General features: G+C 41.9%; 1 long non-coding RNA gene and 3 other non-coding genes across 4 annotated transcripts; 3 read left to right on the top strand and 1 right to left on the bottom strand.

The window, feature by feature from the left end:
- Positions 1 to 7,465: 7,465 nt before the first annotated feature.
- Positions 7,466 to 7,537, top strand: trnad-guc (transfer RNA aspartic acid (anticodon GUC)). The gene has a single exon. It is a non-coding gene; the product is annotated as a tRNA-Asp (tRNA).
- Positions 7,538 to 9,222: 1,685 nt separating this feature from the next.
- trnag-gcc (transfer RNA glycine (anticodon GCC)) lies at positions 9,223 to 9,293 on the top strand. Its single transcript has one exon. It is a non-coding gene; the product is annotated as a tRNA-Gly (tRNA).
- Positions 9,294 to 9,723: 430 nt separating this feature from the next.
- On the top strand, positions 9,724 to 9,795 carry trnad-guc (transfer RNA aspartic acid (anticodon GUC)). The gene has a single exon. It is a non-coding gene; the product is annotated as a tRNA-Asp (tRNA).
- Positions 9,796 to 11,578: 1,783 nt separating this feature from the next.
- On the bottom strand, positions 11,579 to 12,645 carry LOC106584252 (uncharacterized). The gene is made up of 3 exons (XR_001323716.2): positions 12,275 to 12,645; positions 12,098 to 12,160; positions 11,579 to 11,988 (listed from the first exon to the last, which is right to left on the bottom strand). It is a non-coding gene; the product is annotated as an uncharacterized lncRNA (long non-coding RNA).
- Positions 12,646 to 13,567: the final 922 nt, after the last annotated feature.

The raw sequence follows: 13,567 nt of genomic DNA, 5'->3' as shown, positions 1-13,567 counted from the left end.
AAGACATCATAGATCTGAATGAAAGAAATAATCTTATGAAATACTTTTTTCTTTACATAGTTGAATGTGCTGACAACAAATTCACACAAAAATAATCAATGGAAATAAAATGTATCAACCCATGGAGGTCTGGATTTGGAGTCACACTCAAAATTAAAGTGGAAAACCACACTACAGGCTGATCCAACTTTGATGTAATGTCCTTAAAACAAGTCAAAATGAGGCTCAGTAGTGTGTGTGGCCTCCACGTGCCTGTATGACCTCCCTACAATGCCTGGGCATGCTCCTGATGAGGTGGCGGATGGTCTCCTGCGGGATCTCCTCCCAGACCTGGACTAAAGCATCCGCCAACTCCTGGACAGTCTGTGGCGTTGGTGGATGGAGCGAGACATGATGTCCCAGATGTGCTCAATAGGATTCAGGTCTGGGGAACGGGCGGGCCAGTCCATAGCATCAATGCCTTCCTCTTGCAGGAACTGCTGACACACTCCAGCCACATGAGGTCTAGCATTGTCTTGCATTAGGAGGAACCCAGGGCCAACCGCACCAGCATATGGTCTCACAAGGGGTCTGAGGATCTCATCTCGGTACCTAATGGCAGTCAGGCTACCTCTGGCGAGCACATGGAGGGCTGTGCGGCCCCCCCAAAGAAATGCCACCCCACACCATGACTGACCCACCGCCAAACCGGTCATGCTGGAGGAAGTTGCAGGTAGCAGAACGTTCTCCACGGCGTCTCCAGACTCTGTCACGTCTGTCACGTGCTCAGTGTGAACCTGCTTTCATCTGTGAAGAGCACAGGGCGCCAGTGGCGAATTTGCCAATCTTGGTGTTCTCTGGCAAATGCCGAACGTCCTGCACGGTGTTGGGCTGTAAGCACAACCCCCACCTGTGGACGTCGGGCCCTCATACCACCCTCATGGAGTCTGTTTCTGACCGTTTGAGCAGACACATGCACATTTGTGGCCTGCTGGAGGTCATTTTGCGTGGCTCTGGCAGTGCTCCTCCTGCTCCTCCTTGCACAAAGGCGGAGGTAGCGGTCCTGCTGCTGGGTTGTTGCCCTCCTACGGTCTCCTCCACGTCTCCTGATGTACTGGCCTGTCTCCTGGTAGTGCCTCCATGCTCTGGACACTACGCTGACAGACACAGCAAACCTTCTTGCCACACCTCGCATTGATGTGCCATCCTGGATGAGCTGCACTACCTGAGCCACTTGTGTGGGTTGTAGACTCCGTCTCATGCTACCACTAGCGCCAGCATTCAAAAGTGACCAAAACATCAACCAGGAAGCATAGGAACTGAGAAGTGGTCTGTGGTCACCACCTGCTGAACCACTCCTTTATTGAGGGTGTCTTGCTTATTGCCTATAATTTCCACCTGTTGTCTATTCCATTTGCACAACAGCATGTGAAATTTATTGTCAATCAGTGTTGCTTCCTAAGTGGACAGTTTGATTTCACAGAAGTGTGATTGACTTGGAGTTACATTGTGTTGTTTAAGTGTTCCCTTTATTTTTTTGAGCAGTATATATATATATATATATATATATATATATATATATTGCAAATAACATTGTACTGTCGTGTCTTTGGCTATGCCCGGATTAAGTGATATGACATGCTAACCTATAAAATTATTACTCTAATTAATATTACCTGATTAAGCTAATCATGTAAATGTAATTAACTAGAAAGTCGGGGCACCACGGAAGAACGTTTATAGAGCCGTTATCTTCCGAATAAACTCTTAAAATACTTAGTAATACTTTACATCGATAGCAGTCAATATTAACCCTTATCTTATTTTCAGTCTCATAATGAAAGTTGTAAATTCTTGGCTATCTTCACGAACCCTGGCTAACAAGTTGAATCAGCAATACCAAATTGGGTTTAATTATTTATTTACTAAATACCTAAACTAATCACACAGAATTACATATACACAGAATAAAATGATGTCATACAGAAAACGTCCTGGTGGACGGAACCTGTATGATGGCTGGTTACACAAAGGAAAGGGGGTTGGGCTTGAATGAAAGAGCGGGAAGACTTAGGAACGAAGAAACAGCAGCTATGCTATCGTAAATACATTATCTTATGCATTACTAAATTACCGCCCATTTGGAAAAGGAAAATGCAATAAATATTTACTCTGAGCTGCGCTTCGGTATATTGGTCGTAGATGCTGGCCGGGTTGGCCAACAGATCTTTCTGTCCTCTGAAGAATGTCTCTGGTGGTAAATTGGATACGTGGTGGTATCTTCGTCTGTCTGTTAGACTGGGTCCGTCGTCCGTCCTTTCCTAGCCCCCGTCTACAGCGGCCGCTGCTAACTCAACGGCTAGAAAGTATCACTTCTGTAGTGAATAAGCTCAAAGTTCATACCATTCGCCACCAAAGCTCACGCCGAGGTTGGCTTAGTTCTGTACTTGACGTGTGTCCTTCTAACGTAGAGGCTGCAGACCTCACGTACTGGAACATGTGGTTATCTTTTCGTCAAAGGCTTATATAGTGGAGAGGGGGAAGGATGTGTTTCATCGTTTATAACCCCTGTCTCTTCACAGTGGTGGGCCACTGATCAAGCAGGGCACTTTCCTTATGAAAACCCAATTATCTAATTTGGAAGCTAAAATTACATTTAATCTCCTAACAAACAATTTCAATATCAAACATTTCAATTGCATAACAATTCCATGTGACTCTGATAACTAGAGGGTGTATACTTTCCCAGGTACAGTTTATGTCGTCCTGTCATCAGTCATAATGTCTCAGATGACAACCGAACTGACATCCATACTCATTACGTTCCAAAGCATATTTCCAACTGGTTTTATTACCAAAATATGGTTCCTTTCCCCATTTGTTTGATGTTCCCAGACTCTTTATATTTAACAGGACAGCAGTCCTTCAGGACAGCAGTCCTTCAGTAGGGTCAGAAAGAGAGGGGAAGGGAGAAAGGTATTTATGGGGGAGTCATAAACCTTACCCACAGGCCAACGTCATGACAGTACCATAGATTGGTAAAACGAATAGCTATCAAGCAAACATTAAGTGTTAGAGCGAGTTTCCCTGCCATAAAAAATATATATAAAAAAAAGTTCTCACACAAACAATGCTCTTTCCTCAAGAAATATAATGTTTTATCAGATGCAAATAAAACTCTGACCTGCACAACTCACTTGATAAATCCAGCAGTCCACAAGCTAGGCTTCAGCGTGAATTTCCCTTCCACAAAAGCCTTGGCTCCCGCAAAGTATGCACTTTTCCCTTCCTTCCTTCCTTCCTTGAGCTCTCAATCATCGGCCACAGACGATTTCGAGCTTCTTTGTCAAATACTGTCAGATCCTCCTTGAACCTCAGGTTGTTGTTCTTTAAATAGTAATTTTTCTTTGCACTTTTCCATGTCCTATCCCTCGCTGTCCTGGAGATGAATCTCATGATCACTGGTCGTGGTGGCTGGTTGTTTCCCCCATCTCTCAGCCTACACAGGCGGTGCACTACATCCAGAGAACCTGCAACAACATTTCTCTCCTTCTCCGGGACTATTGCCCTGCAAATGTCCTTCACTCTTGCTTTGATGTTCTCGTCAGATTTTTCTGCTATTCCATAAATTCGAAGATTCCATCTCCGACCATACCGGTCATTCTCGTTTACCTTAGACTCCATTTCAGTGAGTTTCCTCTCCTGCTTTGCAACCTGAATTTTCAATGTTGCGTTCTGCTGCTTCAGTTTTTACTTCATCAGCACTGAAATCAATCGATTTCTTCAGGTTAACGATACTGACAGTGTTCTTTTTCACCAAATCCATGATGTCATCTGCGCTCTCTTTGATTTTATCCGTGAGGATGCGGACGATGTTGTCCTGTAGCTGGCTTTGGATGGTTCTTCTCAGCTTCTTTGGAAGTTGCTCCTTGGTTGGGGTATTCAGGTATTTATTTATTTATTTATTTTTCACCTTTTATTTAACCAGGTAGGCAAGTTGAGAACAAGTTCTCATTTACAATTGTGACCTGGCCAAGATAAAGCAAAGCAGTTTGACACATACAACAACACAGAGTTACACATGGAGTAAAACAAACATACAGTCAATAATACAGTAGAAAAATAAGTCTATATACAAATTGAGCAAATGAGGTGAGATAAGGGAGGTAAAGGCAAAAAAAGGCCATGGTGGCGAAGTACATACAATATAGCAAGAAAAACACTGGAATGGTAGATTTGCAGTGGAAGAAAGTACAAAGTAGAAATAGAAATAATGGTGTGCAAAGGAGCAAAATAAATAAATAAATAAATACAGTAGGGGAAGAGGTAGTTGTTTGGGCTAAATTATAGATGGGCTATGTACAGGTGCAGTAATATGTGAGCTGCTCTGACAGCTGGTGCTTAAAGCTAGTGAGGGAGATAAGTGTTTCCAGTTTCAGAGATTTTTGTAGTTCGTTCCAGTCATTGGCAGCAGAGAACTGGAAGGAGAGACGGCCGAAGGAGGAATTGGCTTTGGGGGTGACCAGTTGAGATATACCTGCTGGAGCGCGTGCTACATGTGGGTGCTGCTATGGTGACCAGCGAGCTGAGATAAGGGGGGACTTTACATAGCAGGGTCTTGTAGATGACCTGGAGCCAGTGGGTTTGGCGACGAGTATGAAGCGAGGGCCAGCCAACGAGAGCATACAGGTCGCAGTGGTGGGTAGTATATGGGGCTTTGGTGACAAAACGGATGGCACTGTGATAGACTGCATTCAATTTTTTGAGTAGGGTATTGGAGGCTATTTTGTAAATGACATCACCGAAGTCGAGGATCGGTAGGATGGTCAGTTTTACGAGGGTATGTTTGGCAGCATGAGTGAAGGATGCTTTGTTGCGAAATATGAAGCCAATTCTAGATTTAACTTTGGATTGGAGATGTTTGATGTGAGTCTGGAAGGAGAGATTACAGTCTAACCAGACACCTAGAATATGTGGACAACTACAAATACCTAAGTCAGAACCATCCAGAGTAGGGATGCTGGACGGGCGGGCAGGTGCAGGCAGCGATTGGTTGAAGAGCATGCATTTCGTTTTACTTGTATTTAAGAGCAGTTGGAGGCCACGGAAGGAGAGTTGTATGGCATTGAAGCTCGTCTGGAGGGTTGTTAACACAGTGTCCAAAGTAGGGCCAGAAGTATACAGAATGGTGTCGTCTGCGTAGAGGTGGATCAGAGACTCACCAGCAGCAAGATCAACATCATTGATATATACAGAGAAGAGAGTCGGCCCAAGAATCGAACCCTGTGGCACCCCCATAGAGACAACCAGAGGTCCGGACAACAGGCCCTCCGATTTGACACACTGAACTCTATCAGAGAAGTAGTTGGTGAATCAGGCGAGGCAATCATTTGAGAAACCAAGACTATTGAGTCTGCCGATGATGATGTGATGATTGACAGAGTCGAAAGCCTTGGCCAGGTCAATGAATACGGCTGAACAGTATTGTTTCTTATCGATGGCGGTTAAGGTATCGTTTAGGACCTTGGGCGTGGCAGAGGTGCACCCATGACCAGCTCTGAAACCAGATTGCATAGCGGAGAAGGTGCGGTGGGATTCGAAATGGTCGGTAATCTGTTTTGTTGACTTGGCTTTTGATGACCTTAGAAAGGCAGGGTAGGATAGATATAGGTCTGTAGCAGTCGAGTTCCTCAATCTTGCCCTTCTCGACATCCATCCGGTAGGGCAGGCAGAATCCTGTGTCTCCCTTCTCCACCTCCTCCTTGAACTGCTGCACACAGTCCAGGATGGCCACCATGGCATGTGTCGAGTGTCCCCCCCTTTGAAGAGGGGGATGACCGCAGCTGCTTTCCAATCTTTGGGAATCTCAGACGACACGAAAGAGAGGTTGAACAGGCTAGTAATAGGGGTTGCAACAATTTTGGCAGATCATTTTAGAAAGAAAGGGTTTGTCTAGCCCGGCTGATTTGGAGGGGTCCAGATTTTGCAGCTCTTTCAGAACATCAGCTGACTGGATTTGGGAGAAGGAGAAATGGGGAAGGCTTGGGCGAGTTGCTGTGGGGGGTGCAGTGCTGTTGACCGGGGTAGGGGTAGCCAGGTGGAAAGCATGGCCAGCCGAAGAAAAATGCTTATTGAAATCCTCAATTATAGTGGATTTATCGGTGGTGACAGAGTTTCCTATCCTCAGTGCAGTGGGCAGCTGGGAGGAGGTGCTCTTATTCTCCATGGACTTTACAGTGACCCAGAACTTTTTTGAGTTTGTGTTGCAGGAAGCACATTTCTGCTTGAAAAAGCTAGCCTTGGCTTTTCTAACTGCCTGTGTATATTGGTTTCTAACTTCCCTGAAAAGTTGCATATCACGGGGGCTGTTCGATGCTAGTGCAGTACGCCACAGGGTGTTTTTGTGCTGGTCAAGGGAAGTCAAGTCTGGAGTGAACCAAGGGCTATATCTGTTCTTAGTTCTTTTTTTTTTTTTAAAGGGGCATGCTTATTTAAGATGGTGAGGAGAGCACTTTTAAAGAACAACCAGGCATCCTGAGTCGCGTTGTACAAAAACTGGCGATAGCTTTTCGAGCTAAAGGATAGCTGAACTGGCTAACTTCTGGCTAGCTTCTGTTGTGGATTTCAGATTTGAGGTGAATAAGTTTTTTTTTTAAACAATTGGTGAGGCGGGTTGCAGGAGAGTGTTTTGAAGTTGAGTTTTTAGAAGAAAAAATATATATATATAAAAAGATATGCGAAGAAAATATGTAAATATATATACACGGGACACGACAAGACGAGGACAAAGGACGTCTGAGTGCTATGCCATCTTGGATGGACAAATGTAAGAATCACATTCACCCCCTTTTTTACACTGCAAGCATATGAGTGAGTTTCAACAATGCCTCTTTTCTCCTTGGAAGTTTCAACATCCATTATCTCAGCAACAGTTTGGTCATGTCTTGATTCCATGCCACTAGCTATGAAGACGTTAGCAGGCTAACTTAAACACGCTGAAACTTTTCGATAGCTAGCTTGTTCCTTGGAAATCGTCAAAACTATATTTCAATGGTTTGATTAATTACAAAATTATTCAAAATAGCTATATTGTATGGATATATAACATTAAAAAAAACTGCAGTTGCAATTAGTCTAAAACTATAAACTTTGTGAGAAAACCCTAAAATTGTTGCTCAGCTAGAAATGTAACACCCTCTCATTCCGCCATCTTGAGTGCCCCCCTAAAACTCAACAACTGATAAAGCCAGTTCTTTCCCTTCTGACTTAAACAAAAATATGGCGTGCTGAAACACAGTTAGCTATGTCCTACAACTTGTTGGCAATATGTTAGCTAACCTAGCTAAAAATCACATTTTGTAATGTCTTTGCTAAAATGTTCAGACTGTACCAGTAGAAAGCTACTTTAGTTCAAGTTGTAAACTGTATCACCTGCAGACAATTTCGGGACAGTTTTATAAAACACTTTGTGTTTGCAGATCTACAGTCCTCGTTAGTATAGTGGTCAGTATCCCCGCCTGTCACGCGGGAGACCGGGGTTCAATTCCCCGACGGGGAGGAAAATATTTTAATTAACTCCATTCACCTTTGTAACTGAGATACCTGAAACGTCACCATTTTACTGGGATAGACATATTGGTTATAATGGGCAAGATAATATTGGGTATGGGAATTCATTTTCGTTCTTCTGACAAAGGTAGGTAGAATAGGACCATAAATGATCATGCATGATATGCTGTCACACACACACACACACACACTGAAATAAATCATTCTCTCTACTATTTATTCTGACATTTCACGTTCTTAAAATAAAGTGGTGATCCTAACTGACCTAAGACAGGGAATTTTTACTAGGATTAAATGTCAGGAATTGTGAAAATCTGAGTTTAAATGTGTTTGGCTAAGGTGTATGTAAACTTCCGACTTCAACTGTATTTGGACAGTGAAGCTAACATTTTTGTCTCTATACTCCAGCATTTGGAATTTGAGTTCAAATGTTTTATATGGGGCGACAGTACAGAATGTCACCCTTTATTTGAGGGTTTTACCTTAGAAATGAAAGCACTTTATGTATCTAGTTGTCCCCATGCCTCCCACGTGAGGAAGTCATAAGTATTTGGACAAATTCATTCATAGTGTATCAAGGTAGTCAAAAATGTAGTGTTTGGTCCCATAGTCCTTGCACACAATGACTACATCAAGCTCTACAAACTCGTTGGATGCATTTTCAGTTTGTTTTGTGTTATAAAATAAACTCTGACATTCTGTACTGTCACCTAATCAAAGGTCTTCAAAATCTAGGGTTATTTACTCGATTGAAAATCTTACAGAATGAATTATAGTGTGTGTGTATAAAGCTCTTCTACCAGCAGGAGCTTGGCACAGCTACAGGACCTGTAGTGAGCGGGTAAGGTCTGCCACAACCTGGCACACACACACACTCTTGATCTATAAAACCTTAAAATGAGAATGTCCTGACCTTACCAAGTACATAGAGAAATATCTTTGATTTGTTTAGAAAATGAACCAGGAGCTACTATTTTTTTGGGGCTATGCAAAATCCAATTGTCCAATTAGAAGCATTGATCATATGATGTCATAGACAATAGGTCAAGTTGACCTCACCAAAATGGTCATGGCAACAGTTTTCGTTGTCGAGGAGCTGTTAGTGAACATGACTGCAGTGTTTAAAATATATGCATGGAATTTACAGTTCTTTGAATTTCTAATAAGAAAATAATTTGAAACGCAATCGATTCCTGCAGCATGCGGTTTTCAGGAACATTATCAAGAAGAGGCACATGCACCTTCACCAGAAATATGGCGTACCGTCATTTGACCCTTGGTGAGTTGCAAATAAATTACATCTATAATTGATACAGAAATGATATCTTTACTCCAAGCAAAGTCCATGTACGTTTTTGAAATGTTTGGTTTTAGAAAATGTCCATCCATCCGTCATTGACTTTGTGTGGACATTGCTCGTGTTCTGAGGCCTAGTGTGGCCAGGTGCATACTCACTTAGGCCTGAGATATAGCCTACGAATGGGCACATTAATTTTGACTGTGTTTTATAACAATGTAGCTACTGATGGTCTCGAATAATGGATTAAGTCAATAGATATCAATAGATTAATACGTATTATCATTTGACCGATACATTATTTTATAACATTTGCTACTATACATACATACATGGAATACCGTATCATAGATCTTGCTTTTTCTACGAAGAAATAAGCATTGGTGGTTCAGTGGTAGAATTCTCGCCTGCCACGCGGGAGGCCCGGGTTCGATTCCCGGCCAATGCATTGACATGTTTTGCTTCCCTCATCCACTTTATTTTCTTCATTTCCTTATCTGTTCTTCACTCTTTTTGTAGCATGTTTACCCACTCCAATCCTCACTTTTTAAAAATATGTATCATTATTTGAACAACTAAAGGTAGCTATAGCTAGCTAGTATTGTTGATAACGTTATAAAACTCGACAACTGATAAAGCCAGTTCTTTCCCTTCTGACCTAAACAAAAATATGGCTTGCTGAAACACAGTTAGCTATGTCCTACAACTTGTTGGCAATATGTTAGCTAACCTAGCTAAAAATCACATTTTGTAATCTCTTTGCTAAAATGTTCAGACTGTGCCAGTAAAAAGCTACTTTAATTGAAGTTGTAAACTGTAGCACATGCAAACAATTTCGGCCCAGTTTTATAAAACACTTTGTGTTTGTAGATCTTCAGTCCTCGTTAGTATAGTGGTCAGTATCCCCGCCTGTCACGCGGGAGACCGGGGTTCAATTCCCCGACGGGGAGGAAAATATTTTAATTAACTCCTTTCACCGTTGATTTGTAACTGAGATACCTGAAATGTCACCATTTTTCTAGGATAGACATATTGGTTATCATGGGGAAGATAATATTGGGTAGGGGAATTCATTATCGTTTTTCTGACAAAGGTAGGTAGAATATGATCATAAAAGATCATGCATGATATGCTGTCAAACAGTGTATGTGTGTGTATACACACACACACACAGCAAAAAAAGAAATACCCTTTTTCAGGACCCTTTCTTTCAAAGATAATTTGTAAAAATCCAAATAACTTCACTTGTAAATTGTTTAAACACTGTTTCTCATGCTTGTTCAACGAACCATAAACAATTAATTAACATGCACCTAGCTTTCTCATCATGCAATTGCTACCAAGATTCATTCCTTAAAATGTTCAATTCAACAAAACAAGGGATGGATAGCTACAGTTGCGCCTACCCCAAGATACTTTGTGGCCATTTAGTGTCAAAAGCGGATTGTTGATTTTACTGGCTAGGCCAAGTTGTTTCTACATGCCACACAATGAGACTTATGTTTTAGTCTCGATAGCAACACAATCTTTGGTCCAGTTTGCATTAAGAAAGTGTGTATAGGTGGTCATTTTCCTGTTAATTTGATATGCAAGAAATTCTATTTCTAGAATCAGCTCTGCACGTGTCGACCGTCTGTGCCCACGTGTTTTGTGGCCTAGACCGAGGTTGTGTGCCAGCTGGAATTACCAGGCTCATATTTCGGACTAAAATAATGTATAGTTCAAATGATAATACATATTAATCTATTGATATCTTGTTGACCTAATCCATTATCCGAGACCATCAGTAGCTACATTGTTATAAAACACACAGTCAAAATCAATGTGCCCATTCGTAGGCTATATCTCAGGCCTAAGTGAGTATGCACCTGGCCACACTAGGCCTCAACACGAGCAATGTCCACACAAAGTCAATGACGGATGGATGGATGGACATTTTCTAAAACCAAACATTTCAAAAACGTACATGGACTTTGCTTGGAGTAAAGATATCATTCCTGTATCAATTATAGATATAATGTATTTGCAACTCACCAAAGGTCAAATGTAAAAAAAAAAAAAGAATTGTCCAAGACTCCAGTCACCCAAGTCATAGACTGTTCTCTCTGCTACCGCACGGCAAGTGGACACGCTTACTGACAAGTTGTGGCTGCTTTGCGTGGTGTATTGTTGTCTCTGCATTCTTGCCCTTTGTGCTGTTGTAGCATGTTTTGTGCTGCTACCATGTTGTCATGTTGTGTTGCTATCAAGGTGTGTTGTAATGTGTTGCTTTTTTTTTTTTTGAATCCCAGCCCCGTCCCCACAGGAGTCCTTTTGCCTTTTGGTAGGCCCTCATTGTAAATAAGAATTTGCTCTTAAATGACTTGCCTTGTTAAATAAAGGTTAAATAAATAAAAATAAAAGTGGTACTGGAGCACCAAGTCTAGGACCAAATGGCTCCTTCACAGCTTCTACCCCCAAGTCATAAGACTGCTGAACAATTAATCAAATGGCCACACAGACTATTTACATTGACACCCCCCCTCCCATCTATAAATAGTCACTTTCCCCCTACTTTCATGTACAAATGACCTCGACTAACCTGTACCCCCGCACACTGAATCGGTACCGGTACCCCCTGTATATAGCCTCATTATTGTAGTTTTATTTTGTTACTTTCTATTATTTTTTACTTTAGTTTATTTGGTAAATATTTTCTTAACTCTTTCTTGAGAGTTGGTTGGTTAAGGGCTTGTAAGTAAGCATTTCACAGTAAGGTCTACACCAGTTGTATTCGACGCATGTGACAAATAAAGTTTGATTTTATTTGTAAACACTTCAGATGGTGAAACCAATGGCAGACAGAGAGAGACAGAGCGAGGGGATGAAGGAACAACAGTCAACATTTCCACATAAAATAAAGGCTCTAAATGTGAACAACACACAAGTTACACAGGCTTACAGTTTTCAAACACTTTCCCCATTTCTGTATCTAGTCTCTGCCCCACTTTGCACATCTTTCCACAACTCTCAAGGTCTCTTTCCTTTTACTTATTCTCCTCAATCCATCCATCCCCGGTCAGTCGACCAATGACAACCCTTAATTCCCCTTTACCTCCTGTCCGGTGGCGACGTCAATGGCTGTGAACACTGTCCCTGAAGCCCTGTGTGGAGACGATGGTTACATATTTTTAATAACTTGGGACACACACACACACACACCCTCTTCTCATGCACAAATACACCCCAATTACCACCTTCAAATGAACTTACCCCATCCAATGTTTTCATATGTTGTGTACTTCTTTTTGGGATCTCCAATGCTGACAATAGTTCCTGTGGGCAAAGATAAAGTTATACAGACAGATAAATTATCCTGACAAGAGGGTTATATTAATAACTACCAGTAAAATTGTCACGTTGCTATTGTAAGAAATGTAGTGTGTTTACTCAGTTTGTCCATGATCTCGTCGTCTGACATCTTGCCCTTCTTCTGTCTGTCTAGAGCCTTGGAGGCTGGGTCTCCATCTGGACGCGTGGCTGGAGCAGGGATGGGTTTTGAAGTAATCACAAAAAAAACAGGCCTTATTTTAGGGTATTTTTCACCCTGCCAGCTCCTATTAGTTCTATTGAGCACCGTGGCACCAACTCGCCTTCCGAACGTTCTATTCCCAGCTTGTTGTTCGACGTCACAATGCCTGCTTTGTTATTGTTGGCAATGGAGACCTGCCCACATTGTTTGTAGTTAAAATGTAAACAAAAAAATTACTCATGGAACTCAGAGGTCATCCCATTGTTTCCTATTGGGAAATATAGGTATGTCTGTCTATTTGGCCAAATATCTTGCAATGTGTATGTAGATTTTTTTTATACATTTGATACCATTTTAAATCATGAGAATCTCCTCTAATTATGTAAGGCTGGGCAGTGTATTCCGCTGTCATCAAGCTCTAGACCAGAGATGGTCCAAAGCTGAATTTCTTTCTCCTACTTCCTCGTTATGCAGACGTAGGCACACTTGGCATCATCAAGGTGTGGATGTTTACTTTCTACACAAGTTGTTATTTTTCAGTTTCGTCCTAAGAACAGATTGTAGAGGTAAAACAAAAAGGGATTCATTTTTTGGTGCCATTTAAGCTAAATGGAATTCTAAGTGTCACCCTAGTCAAAACAGGCTCTGCGAATGTTCGATTCCATTAACTTGCTATGGGCTCACGCTAGTGTTCCAGCTTAGCCAACGTTCTTTTGCCATTTTCAGCCTTGGGTGAATTTTGACTCGTTCTATTGTCCAGCCTAGTATTATATTATTCTAATTTGCAACAGTAAGTTGAGACCCTGACTGAGGGAATTGATCTGAGTGCATTCAAAGCCCACCAGTTGCCTATCTCTGCGTTATACTATGCTATTATATTCCATATTGTTATGTAGAATACAACCATAACCATGTGATCTTGCAGTCATTGATTCAGCTTTGATCTAACATGCGCAGAAGCGTCGGGGCCTTTAGCTGTCGGTAAGATGGTCCAGAAAAGTTGGATCCACAGCCACTCCGTCATAAAAATAGGACAGCTGACCCATGCTTAAGAGCAGTGGTTCCCAACCAGAGGTACTAGGACTCCAGGTACTATCCACCAGGGGTTCTTGAAAAGACTCATGAAACCATAAGCCTATTGGTAAAATGCACGAGGGGGTACTTCAGGGGTACTCTGGGCAGAATAAAATTCAGTTGGCGGTACAGTAACC

The sequence above is a fragment of the Salmo salar genome, chromosome ssa23 (assembly GCF_905237065.1).
Source record: "Salmo salar chromosome ssa23, Ssal_v3.1, whole genome shotgun sequence".
NCBI lineage: Eukaryota > Metazoa > Chordata > Actinopteri > Salmoniformes > Salmonidae > Salmo > Salmo salar.
Note: the sequence above shows the minus strand (reverse complement) of the source record. Positions and strands in the feature narration are given on the sequence as shown.